Here is a 12,153-nt window from a genome sequence, read left to right as displayed (position 1 = left end):
ATAAAAAGACAGAGACAGGAGAAGGCCTCTTCTCTCTGACTGTTAGCAAATTTCTGAAAAGCAGCTTAACAGTTTGTACTAGAATGCGCCAGAATCACAATTTATACATGCCCTGAAGGGCTGGATATCCCTACACAGGGAAAATGTATATGCATATGGTATTAACAGTGGATAATTAGCATTATCCTACATATATATAAATTAATAATATCAAAATACTTGACTGATCTCTGAATTTCCAAAGACCACCATGCTCAGAAGTGTGAACACTGTACTTTGTTGGCCCTGTTCTGACAACCGCGTTTTATAAACACACAGGTTTTTGATCTAAATGTAGTGCTTCTAAGAATGCTAACCCATCTGATCAGGTATATATGCAGGTAAAATCTCCCCAGCAGTGTTATTAGAGTTTCCAGGTCCCCACATCCAGTCAACAGTCAATTGATGGCATCCATGAAGTCTGCTAACAGGACTTTCGTTGCAGTCATTGTTTTCATGAGACTGGCATAGAAATTAAAACAAGTAAATGTCTTTTATATAGGACTTGTGAAAACAATCAAATGGTAACATTTGCTTGATACTGACCTAAACTTAATTTGAATTGGTGACTTAAAGGCTTGTAATATTTGTGATTTCTTAATGTATTACTCTTTTGTAGTTTTATTAGGAATTGGATTATTAACCTATATTCTACTTGCATGTGTAGTTTTACCTCTATGCACTGATTTGTACTTTTAATACATTAGCATCCATTCACACTTTAAAAACATCATCTGAAACCGTTGGTTTTGCATGTTATTCTCCCAAAACAACAGCTAGTGTGAAAAATGACTTTCTTAGGAATGGGCTACAGTTACCTGCACACAAACAGATTAAATTATTAAAAATAGGGTGAGCCTTCTTTTAGATTGATTATGGATTGGGGTTCTTGGAGATTACTCAGTGACTTAATAAACTCAATAAATGTGACAAGATGCTAAAACACTAATGGTTTCTATTTTGACCTTTTCTACTCTTTATCTTTTTGTCTGTTTTGTTATCATGTAACCTCTTACGGAAGGAAATGTTGCCTTCTTTTATGTTGGGAAATTGCCCAGAACACTGCAGACACTACCCAAACAAAGAGTAATTATAATAATGACAAAATAGGAGGAGGAGGTTTACTTGACCCCATGCCAACAGCCCTCTGAAGTCTCCTATCAAACTCAATGGAATTGCATGCAGGCTTATTGCTTAGTTAATTGTACTAATAATTATAGTACTAATAGTTAATTGTACTAATATAATTAATGCAATCAAAATGAACAAGAGAAAAGATATATTGCTAAGCATGCAAGAGATAACTGAACTTATTTTTTGAGGGAGTTACACACAACACAACATAACCATTTAAAATACATAAATATGTACCTTTTCTTTTCTCTTGTGCTGAGCTGGAGTTTAAGAGATCTAGAGTTTCCTCCCAGTTCTGCTCCTGACTTCATATTCTTCAATATACCACTGTAAGGTAACTCTCTATGCCTTCATCTCACAACCTATGAAACAGAGATAATGATTTTCTTCTTAGAGGACTCTGAGATATACAAATAAAATGACACATCAGAGTTCAATACCATTAATATACTCTTTCTCCATTGAATGACGTCTCAAAGCAGAACCTTTTCCTTTAATCTTGTCTGCTGAAACATGCCCTATGCCAGACTTCAACAACACATTTAAGTAGTGTATGATGAAAAGGTCAATATAATGAAATAAGCTCTGCAAACATCTCATTTTCTCTAGATTTAATTATGATGAATCTGATCTACTGTGATAACTTTTTTTAACCTTTCTAATTTTACAAAGTGCTCGTAACAGATTCTATCAGTCCTTCATATTTCATGCTGTGTAGTCCCATTTATCTCCTGTCTGTGAAACATATAGCTAGCATGACATTTCATATCCTAGAAACTTGCACTATTAAACAAGGAATACAGCCTTCCTGTATCATTAATGCCAACATTATGATTCAGACCTGTGGCTTCTAAGTCATTCTTTTAGGTTAATTTATTGCTGTAATAAAGCAATTTCTTTGCTTGCTTCTAGTATTTTATATGACAGTGCAAAGATTTGAATATATTTTCTGAGAAGCATAATATCAAGACTTCAGTTGTCCTTAGAATTCTGTTAATACTTCTGTAGCCTTATTTATGTGATTACACCTTCAGCTAAGAAAATCTCAGCCTTGTGACTACTGGTAGGGCATCCCACTGAGATTTGCTTAATTTTTATTAACCTCATAGATAGATGTAGATAGTAAAAAAAAAAACCAAAACACTATTTTATATGATTATCAGAATATCTCCTTTTTGCTTAAGGGATCTTGCTTTATGTTATACATAAAATACATATTATATAAGATTACATAGTCTCTACAGAAAAAAAGCAGCTATAAATATATAGACAGGGAATATGTATTAAATATATAGACAGGGAATATGTATTAAATAAGCAACTGTCATTGAATACACTGCCATAAACTAGCAAGCAGATGCAATGGTATCTATTGCCAAGACTGTATTTACAGTTCTGTGAATGGTCTTTGGGTCTCTCTCACCTACCTTTGCTATCCCTAGAACTTTTCCTGGGGAAAGCTATCTCAGCAATTCAGCACTTAAGTGTGTTTTTGGTTTAGGTACTGGGAAAAAGAGACTTGGCTCCACATGACTGTTTCTCCCATGAACCAACTTTCAGTTTCACATCTGACTCTGTGGACAGTACTGATAACTGAATTAAAAAATTTGACATAAACTGAGGGAAAGTTCAGTTGTTATATTTGATAGTTTTCCAGTGAAACGCTAACATTTTTTAAACATCTCAAATAACATAACATTGGTATCTTTTCTCTTGTTCATTTTGATTGTATTAATTGTATTAGTACAATTAACTATGGATGATTTTACTTAAGCAATAAGCCAGCGTACAATTCCATTGGGTTTGATAGGAGTCTTTAGGAGGCTGCTGGCATAATAGAAAATAAAATATAATTTTTAATATTAAAAATTTTAAATGCCTATATGCAAAAAAATTCACAACAAGGTTCTCTCATCAGACTTAAAATCAGTGAAAGCTTTTCCACTTCAGTTTGGACAGTGATATACCTGGATTTGAGCTTTAAAACACCCTTTTGTTACAAATTGTGACCTGATAGGACAATCAAGACCAGTAGCATTCATGATAATAATGAATGCAACTCTGGAGCCTTTCGTTAAGGAAAACTGAGTGCATTAGAATCTAGAATTACTCACTTTGTACTGAGAATGTTCAGTGGCAATTTTGCCTTAGTAAAGCTATCGGAAGAGGCTTAAAAAGCTGATTTTAAAAAAATGGAAGAAATCAGTGGAGTTTTATTCCCCAAAAGACTCTTTAAATAGAAGGCTTGATTAAGTGAAAAACAGTTAATGGCTGGGAAAAAAAAAAAAAAAAAGCTTTGAAGAAAATACTGAGTCTATAATGAAAGAACTGGCAAGATCCAGAGAAATTTAACCTGTGAAAATCTTAAACAAAGAGCCATGGATAAATCAAGATCCCTCAATCAGCCTAGTAACACACACAAAAAAACCCCCAGAAGCTAAGCTACTAGTGGAGGAAAGGTCCGAAAGGCAGTTACATCTCTTCTTTTTCATTAAGCTAGAGGATCATTGTTTTGCTTGAGAAACATTTCAAAACATGTGTGTTTTACCCGTGATTTCTATGAGGACAAGAAATAGATGCGTCCAGTGTACAGACAGTCTGGCCACCAGAGAATGTCAGTAGCCTGTCTGGCTCAACACGTTCGCAGTTTAAGGACCGCTCACAATCGTGCATCTGCGGACGCATCCCCGGTTGCTTCATGTCAAAAGGTGGGGGAGGAAATGTCCTGGCAAAGAGGTTGGAGGATCTAGCTTAGCGATGAAATTCTAACATGCAGATCAAGAGCTGGAAGTACAGGTTTCCAAACTAAATTATTCTGTAGCACTGTGAAACTTGCATTAAAAGATGTTTATAAGCAAAATATAAATATAATGTATTTCTATTAAGATAAAGCTATTCCAAAGACACACATACAGAAGTGCTTTCTTAAAGAAACAGCTGCAGTTCTTTGACCTCAAACCCTGTTTGAGCACAGTTAATGCACAGATTACTTAATATATCTCTTTGTATTGCTTTAATGTCTGAGGCTGTTGCAAAGGACGAAACTAAATGGATTTGCATCAACATTTCTTTTAAATAATTTTAAGTTTGACAAGCCATGCATTCAAAATTTGCAAAGGCCAGAAAATGAAAGAAATTTAGGAAACTAAGATTTCTTCTCATACTGGATTTGTTTCTAATCCCATCCTCCCACTTATTCTGCATAATTTCTCTCCATTAAAAAAAACAAAAAACCTAACTTAAGGTCACCATACAGAAATGCCATTATGTGAAACCATGTAAAAATGTTATTTCTTTCATAGATTAGTATTATCTCTACTGTACTATATAGCTGGCATTTCAGCCTGGTCCTTATGCAAAAGTTACAGCAATAAAATTTTGAAATTTAAATCTCTTTAAGGTCATTTTAAAAACACAGGCAATTTCCTACAAATAAAACCTTTGCCGTCATGGTCTGCAAAAAGTCCTGCTTAGATTTCAGTGAAGACTCATTACATGCCTACATAGGCTATTTTTGACAATAGACTTATTTAGTATAGACTGTAAATAGACTTGACATAAATAAGGCTGCTTCTTACCAGTCCTACTATGTCTTAGCACATTGAAGAGACAGAACATTATAATTTTTTGCAAAACAAGCAGTATGAAGTTTTGCCTTATCCTTCCTAAGAAATAATTTTCATTTCTGCTGTTATAAAAGATTTATCCCAATATGAGAAAATTTACATGAGTCCTGTAATCTGATAATAATTTCCAATTTACTAAATTGCTGATCTGTACACCCTTCACATCCCTTTAAAATTGCTGTACACTCAAATTATAAGCTACTCATACAGCCAGAGGAGGAATTCATAGTTTCTCATGGCATGTGCGGCCTACCGGTCTGTTCCCAAGCAGACTTTTTCACTCTACTTCTTCTCCATATATGTAAGCTAAATTCACATTTATTTGAAAGTTTCTGACACAGTTGGCACCATAAAGGTGGAGATATTTGTAACTGATGTCCATTTTAGGACCTCTTTACCTCCTTGTCAGATAGATATAAAGAAGTCTCAGTGAAAATATGAGTCTGTTCTACGAGTTCTACGATGGAGATCTGCATCCTACAAACATATTGTATGAAGGACACTTTCAGCTTGCAGGAATCTTGCATCTCCCATCAAATCAATGGGATTTGGGCCATCAGCTTCAAAAAGACCACGATTTCATCTATAGGCTCTGTATTTTTTCAAACCTAAGCTGCAGTTGACCGGATCCTGTTTCAGAATCAGTTCTATATCAGCACTGGTTCTTGAGCTACCTTGCTCCCCTATTTAGTAGTTTGGTGAACTAAGCAAGTGATGCCTGTCTTCCCACTGCAGCAACATGGGCTTGTTTAAGACATAGTTTCAAGTTAAAATAAATGTTAAAGAAAAACTTCCCTGGGAAGATAAAAGATATTGTTTTCTATTCTTTGCTGTCAAGGAAAAAAGCTGCTTTTTCATCCCTTTCTAGAAGCTTATAATATGATTGGCAAAGTATCAGGAATAATAAGACAACTGGTGATGTAAACCCCAGGAGGAACAGAGCAGCTTTTGTTCTGAACTCTCATCAAAATCTTGGAAATCTTACAATGGGAAATGTTGCTGGAATGTAGGTTCTTATCCTGAGTTCTTACATGTTGGACTTGTGATTTCTGAAATCTCTAACTTGCTTCAATAATTATAGCAGACTGTCAAATTTTCTGTCTGTAGCTGAAATAGCTATATAGTTAAATATTTAAAATGCTCTTGACACAAAAAAAGTCATTCTCTATTAATGTAGCATTATTCTTGTTGTCCCACTGGAGTTACTAGCTATTTTGATTGTTAATGCAATAACCTCTATAAAGTATGCAATAAATGATGCAACTATGAATACTATAGAACAAATAACTAAAAACAAAAGCATAGCTTAAAGCACTATAAACATGAAGATCATACTTCCTAGAATGGATATTAAATGTAATGTTAAACGTAAAAAGCCTTGTGTAGATAAAAAAAATAAGGTTGTATAGTCAAGATTACCAAATCAGAAAAAGCAAAACTTACAGCTCAAAAAGCAATATTATATCTACCATTTAGACAAGCTATATGAGTTATCTTAAGCATTTTAAAAATGTACAGTAATGACTTTATAAGAAAAGAAACAGAAATAGAAAACAGTACCATTGGTCCAAACCCTCCAAGCACTTGATGCAAAAAGAAGGCTTTGCGAACCGTATAGATGCTTCTGCAAAACTCAGAATTCTACAGAATATTTCAGTTATGTAAGCATCAGTGTAGTCTTTTGAATTTAATCTCTTTTTTAAATGAGAAAGAAAAACAGAAAGATTTGTTTGTGGAGTTTGTACTAGTTGAATACTTCACTGTGCAAGTCCTCTCCTCAAATCTCTTTAAGTGTGCATTGTCATGTAATTCAAGTTTTCTGGACTTGAGTTACTTCCTTCTAATTAGTCTAGTAGCTTAAAGGAGAGCAGCCACTCCATAAAAACTACTTGAACTGCTGTGTTCTCATTCACACCGCATCCACTCATGTATGACTCTAAGATTTCTGGGACATATGTCACAGTTAGCTACGAAGTAAGGTGGATTGCGTGAGAATGTGTATACTCTGCGACCACACTGAAGGAACTGTAATTACAAGTAGCAACCCAGTCAGGCTGCAAGCCAAATTAAGGAAAGCACTAGTTATTATTCCAGTTAGCTTTGCAATAAAAACATACTTACTGCTGAAAAGGAGCCTAAACAAATGGACCAATTAAATTATTCACATCTTCTGTAGTTTCCACCAAAGTAAAAAAGAAGAGCCTAGAGCTCAAAATACATTACGTCCACTATAGATGTGTAGTGTGGTCCAGCGCATTCCTAGGTTGGAGTTCTTATACAGTGAGAAGACTAAGGTTCAATGTGTTCCTATAAGACAGTATGTCTACTAGCCTTTCTAAAAACAGAGGCAAAAAAGCAGCATCTAGGAAAGGGGAAATGCTATCACAAAAATTTATCTGACAGTGAGCTGTTTGCATGAAATTTGCTTCTACCACTGTTTAGAGAAACAAGACTTATGCATATTTGAAATATAAATTTCACCAAGAAATATTCACCTCAACAGGTAAGCCCAAATTGACTTTAATAGAAAGTCAAAGGCAAACACAGTAAAGCCTGGAGGTAAGAAGCAGAAAACATACTGGAGTAGGGTTCAGGAACCTTGGGATCAATTGATGTCACCACCTGCCTTTTGATTAAGCCAATGAACTAATGATATTCACCATAAACCACAGAAACAGGGGTGCCACCTGTGGCAGGTTGATGGCATTCTCTCTTCTCCTCTAATACCATGTTAAGACTTTATTATTAGAGATAAGCAAGACCTGTGGGTCTGGAATTGGTAAGGATCGGAAACTAGAAATTACTCACTGCAGTTTTCTCTCCCTTTCAAACCCATACCCTCACAAGGGAATAGACCTCCTCCTAGATAATAGAGTGAAGTTATTTAAAAATCAGAATGATTAGCTTATATGTTTATAAAATCCAGTTAATTCCTGGTTTGTTTTGTATTACCTAGGTTCTTGTAAAATATTGCTCAGATCTTTCCATTATAACTCTATTCTCTCATTTTCTATTTGAATTACAATCTCTTAAGTTAGAAATGTAAGATATGAGACACATCTCCCAACTGGTCATTTGCTGTATTCAAGTAGCAGCGTGTTCATAAAATGATCTTTGGTCATATGTAATATGAGCTTTCAAATAAAGCAACTCTCCCTTATGAAAGGTGCTTATAAATTCCACATACTAGGGGGTTCTTACAGACCTCTGGGAAATACCAACACAAAAAGGGCAATGCATTACATTAGAAGAGCCACATGGGAACACCACACTAAAAGAAAACTTTGGTGGGTCCCAGTTCTATATAAAATCCATTTAACAATATAGATATATTTACTAATTACTAGAAGTTAAAAAAAATAGTCTAACATGTATAGTTCCTTCTGCTTTCAGAATGAAATGTAAGTTGGAGGGTTTGTTTCAGGATGGAGGATTCAAGGGGTAGGAAGAGGGGAGCTGAGGTGTTGAGTAGTCAGTAGTAGGGAGATACTGCTTTGCAGAGTAATCATGTCAAATATAGCAAGAGAAAAAGGAAAATTACTCAAAATCTTGATTTCACTTGTTTTCATTCTATTCAGCCATACTTGCATCTGTAACACTGATTCACTAATTTCAGCTTTCTAGTTATTTTAGAAATGCTACAGTGATGCCAGATGGTATAGCTAAAAGTTTGCAGTTAAATACAGATAGAGTAACATTGTATAAATAAGAGTCAGTTAAACAGTTCCTCAAATTAACTGTTGCAGTTTAGCCCAAGGCGATAAAAAATCTTGACTGGGCCAGCAAACTTTCAAGTCCACATCCTGCCTATCTTCCTGCCCTAGGGAGCCTTTGTATAAGGCTCATTGTTACACAAAGCAGCTACTTCAGCCGAGGAACCACTTCAGGAATTTAAGCCTTATTTGAGAGTATTATTAGAAGTCACTGTTTTAATGTTTCTTAATTTTCAGCGTTTAAGAGATGCAGTTTATGGTCCAGTTCATTAAATTGAACTCTGAATGTGTTACTATCCAAGTCAAGACAATTTATCCTAAGCTGTTAAATGGACTTTCGCAGAGTGTGTATTAATTCATGCACTGAACATTTCACAAGCTCATGTAACTTCCATTTAAAAATAATCTCTTTTCTTCTGCATCTAGTATTCATGAAACATTCTAAATATCACCATAAATACATAAGATCTGAATATTATTTGATATTAAATATTTACTTAAAGAAACTACTAAAGAGAGTATTTTTGTTACTCTGCACATTATTAATCACAATATACCAGAACTGGTTACAATTTTCACATAAGTGAATTACAAGTCGAGAACACTTACTACTTTCCCTGATCGTTTACTGCTTCTGGAAAAGCGGTGGTTAAACTTACACACAGCAGTTAGCCTGGATGATTGACATAGAGTTCTAAATTTCTGTGTCAACTTAATGCCCCTTGCAAATCCTCATTCTATAAAGCCTTACTTTGTTTATTGGTCCTTGCTATTTTTGAATTCATTCATATATTTGAGGGAATATCCCACGTTTCTTTGTGAGGAGGATCCTCAGAATTTTCCCCTAATCAACTGATAAGGAACAGCTGCAGACAGCTGTAGAAGGGCACTATTAATACTGAAGTCATTTAGTTTGGATGCATAATGCAAAAAAGGTGAGCTTCTGCCTAAGCTTAAACTTACTACCCCTAGCTTGTTAGCTTATTCTAGGTGCCTTCTAAATTCCAAATAAAGACTTTCCTGCTTTCATTACAGGGATTCTATACTAAAACCAAAATATAAACCAAGTAAAGGAGGTAATATAGTCCTATCTATGAATTCATGGCTAATAAAGCCTTTTCCACCTTAATCCGTCAGAGAATCATTCTTCATCAGTGGGTTAGAAGTTTACTGTAGAAATCCATACACTTAATGATTTGAGGATTCTAATTTTCTAGACCTACATATGTGATTAATGTTCAGAAGTGTATTTCATTAAATCTTCAAACCAATGCAAACCACTGGAACACCATCCTCTACACGTTATTTCTCTTCCTGTGTATCTTCAGGGACATTCAGTCAGGTTAATTAATTTGTTCCCCATTTGTTCCCCATGTCCAAAACTCTCCTTCAGGGTCTTTTGAATGACGGACCATTTCATCCTGTGTGATCTCAACTTCCCTTGATGACAGCCCTATCCTACTGGAACTATGAAACTGTCAACATCAGGAGCAAAATTTAGGTGTGCAGAAGAGAAAATTGGCTCAGCAGCTATCCCACAAACTCTCTCGGTAGAGGTCAACAACCTCAGCATTTTTGGAGCAAACTGCAAACTCACTATTTCCATCAACCTGCCCAAAATAACACCACCAAAAAGGTCTTGCTGGCTGGAAGGAAATGAAAAATACTGTGAACATGTTATAGTTTCAGAAAATAAGTAGATAGTACCATGACAGACATCAAACAAGACAACTGATTGCCTTGATTTAGTAGAGGCAGAAGGTGCGCATGGTCAGTCTTTGGGGAGTAACGCCTTGTAGTAAATGTGAGACGGTTAATATAAGGCAACTTTGCCTCCATGAAAGGAGGGCAAGCAGCTCAGACTAACAGTTTCTCCATTGCATGTGGGTACAGTATTGTCACAGTCAATGTAAGGTAATTTGAGGTCATCTTTATCAACAGATCAAAACCAGAAAATTTTTTCAAATACAACTAATTTAAGAAACATCAACTTATCATATATATTTCATAATTCTACTTGTATAATATAAGATTATCAATACTCAAGGTTATCTTGGATTCAAGTACACACAACATCATCTTCCTTTTAAAAGGCATTAAGCGGATGCAGTGACTGTTAAATGACTTGCCTAAAGTTATCCAGCACATGAAAAGTAGAGCCAGGAATAAAACCCTGGAGTCCCAACTGACAAGTTATATGTAACAAGGATTAGAGCAAAGTTCTTCTTTCTGTAAGTTAACATGTTGTGTTTTATGTCAACAGAAATATGGTAATTGCCACGCTGTGTTAGACTCTAGCACGTATTACCCAGTATTCTTCCTTCAAAAGTGGTCAGAATTAAACAGGTGAAAATATTACAGGGAAAAATATTTTCATGTAGTAGTTCTGATTTTCCCATATTTTATATCAGAGAAGCTTAACCTGAAGTCCACAGGCCATCCACCAGGACAGTTCAATGATCTATAGGCAACTCTGGCAGCCTTTTTTACCTGAAGATCACTCAAGAGTATACAGTGAGCATATTACAGGCAAGATGAGTTCTTCCAGCAGTGGCAGCCTTCTCCTGGATACCAATTTTCTCCCTTTTTACCCAGAAGACCTCTAATATGACTTGCTGATATTGATGGGAAGCTAAGGAGAAGTGGGCAGCCAGGAGCAGCCACTACTGTACCAGAACAATTCATCCAGGTCCCTATGAATTCTTTGGAGGGCAAGCAGAAACAGGCAGCATGAATGATTTTGGCAGTGGCAATACGCTCATGACTACCTTCCTGCAGCAGCTTGAAAAAACATTGGGACCTACACTCACTATATAGTGTATCTGCAGCAAAGCCAAATGCTTTCCAGAAGCATGGAGCCTACCAAATACATACCATAGAGCTGCTCTACACATCCACAGGAAATCAAGCAGATCCAATGGGGCTGTGCATGTACTGTACGTCTAGTCACGCAGCGGCCTCCATGGTACTGGTCCTCAGGCATACTGGCTGTGTGACTTGCTCAGCCAAAAGACCAACAGGGCACCACTATTTTAAAGTCATTATTTTTGTTTTGTAAAATTAGAAGAAACTAAGCTTCTGCTCTGTTTTCTCTAGACCATTCATTATTTTATACATTTAGTCCCCTGTTATTCATGTTCATTCAAAAACTAACTTTTTTGCCCATGCACTTGCCCTGAAACAGTCCCATTACCCTGCTCTGGATACCTCCCCTGATAGGGACTACCAAAGATATATTTTGCTGATTTCAAAATGTACTCTATGTACTGTATTTTCACTCATTTTCATAAAAGTAAAAACGCACTCAAAGAGTTTGATTCTGTATCACCTTACTGTTCATAAATTAATTTAGTGCAAAGTTGGTATAAGGCATTACTATTCTTATGAAATAGTATTTTATATTCATTCTTTACTGATATAAATGATAGTATCAAGTAAACAGAAAAAGAGAATCAGACCTAGGAAAATGTGAGCATATTAATTAAAACATACTGACTATCCCTTACTAAATTATACATTTCTAAATCTTTTAGAAGCATGCCTTTTAAAATAGGTCAGGGGATTTGCAGTTGCCTACAGACCTTTTCATTTCTAGGTCACTTGTTAAATCTACCCCAGGTCAGCACGGACTGAAAATTATT

At 35.6% G+C, this 12,153-nt stretch overlaps 1 long non-coding RNA gene across 1 annotated transcript in view; it reads right to left on the bottom strand.

The window, feature by feature from the left end:
- Positions 1 to 1,474: 1,474 nt before the first annotated feature.
- The window catches only part of LOC136992321 (uncharacterized), a 75,531-nt gene continuing 64,852 nt past the window's right edge, over positions 1,475 to 12,153 (bottom strand). The window contains exon 3 of the long non-coding RNA XR_010884508.1: positions 1,475 to 1,535. This is a non-coding gene — a long non-coding RNA (uncharacterized lncRNA). The remainder of the gene's footprint in view (positions 1,536 to 12,153) is intronic.

Source organism: Apteryx mantelli, chromosome 6, assembly GCF_036417845.1.
Source record: "Apteryx mantelli isolate bAptMan1 chromosome 6, bAptMan1.hap1, whole genome shotgun sequence".
Classification (NCBI taxonomy): domain Eukaryota; kingdom Metazoa; phylum Chordata; class Aves; order Apterygiformes; family Apterygidae; genus Apteryx; species Apteryx mantelli.
Note: the sequence above shows the minus strand (reverse complement) of the source record. Positions and strands in the feature narration are given on the sequence as shown.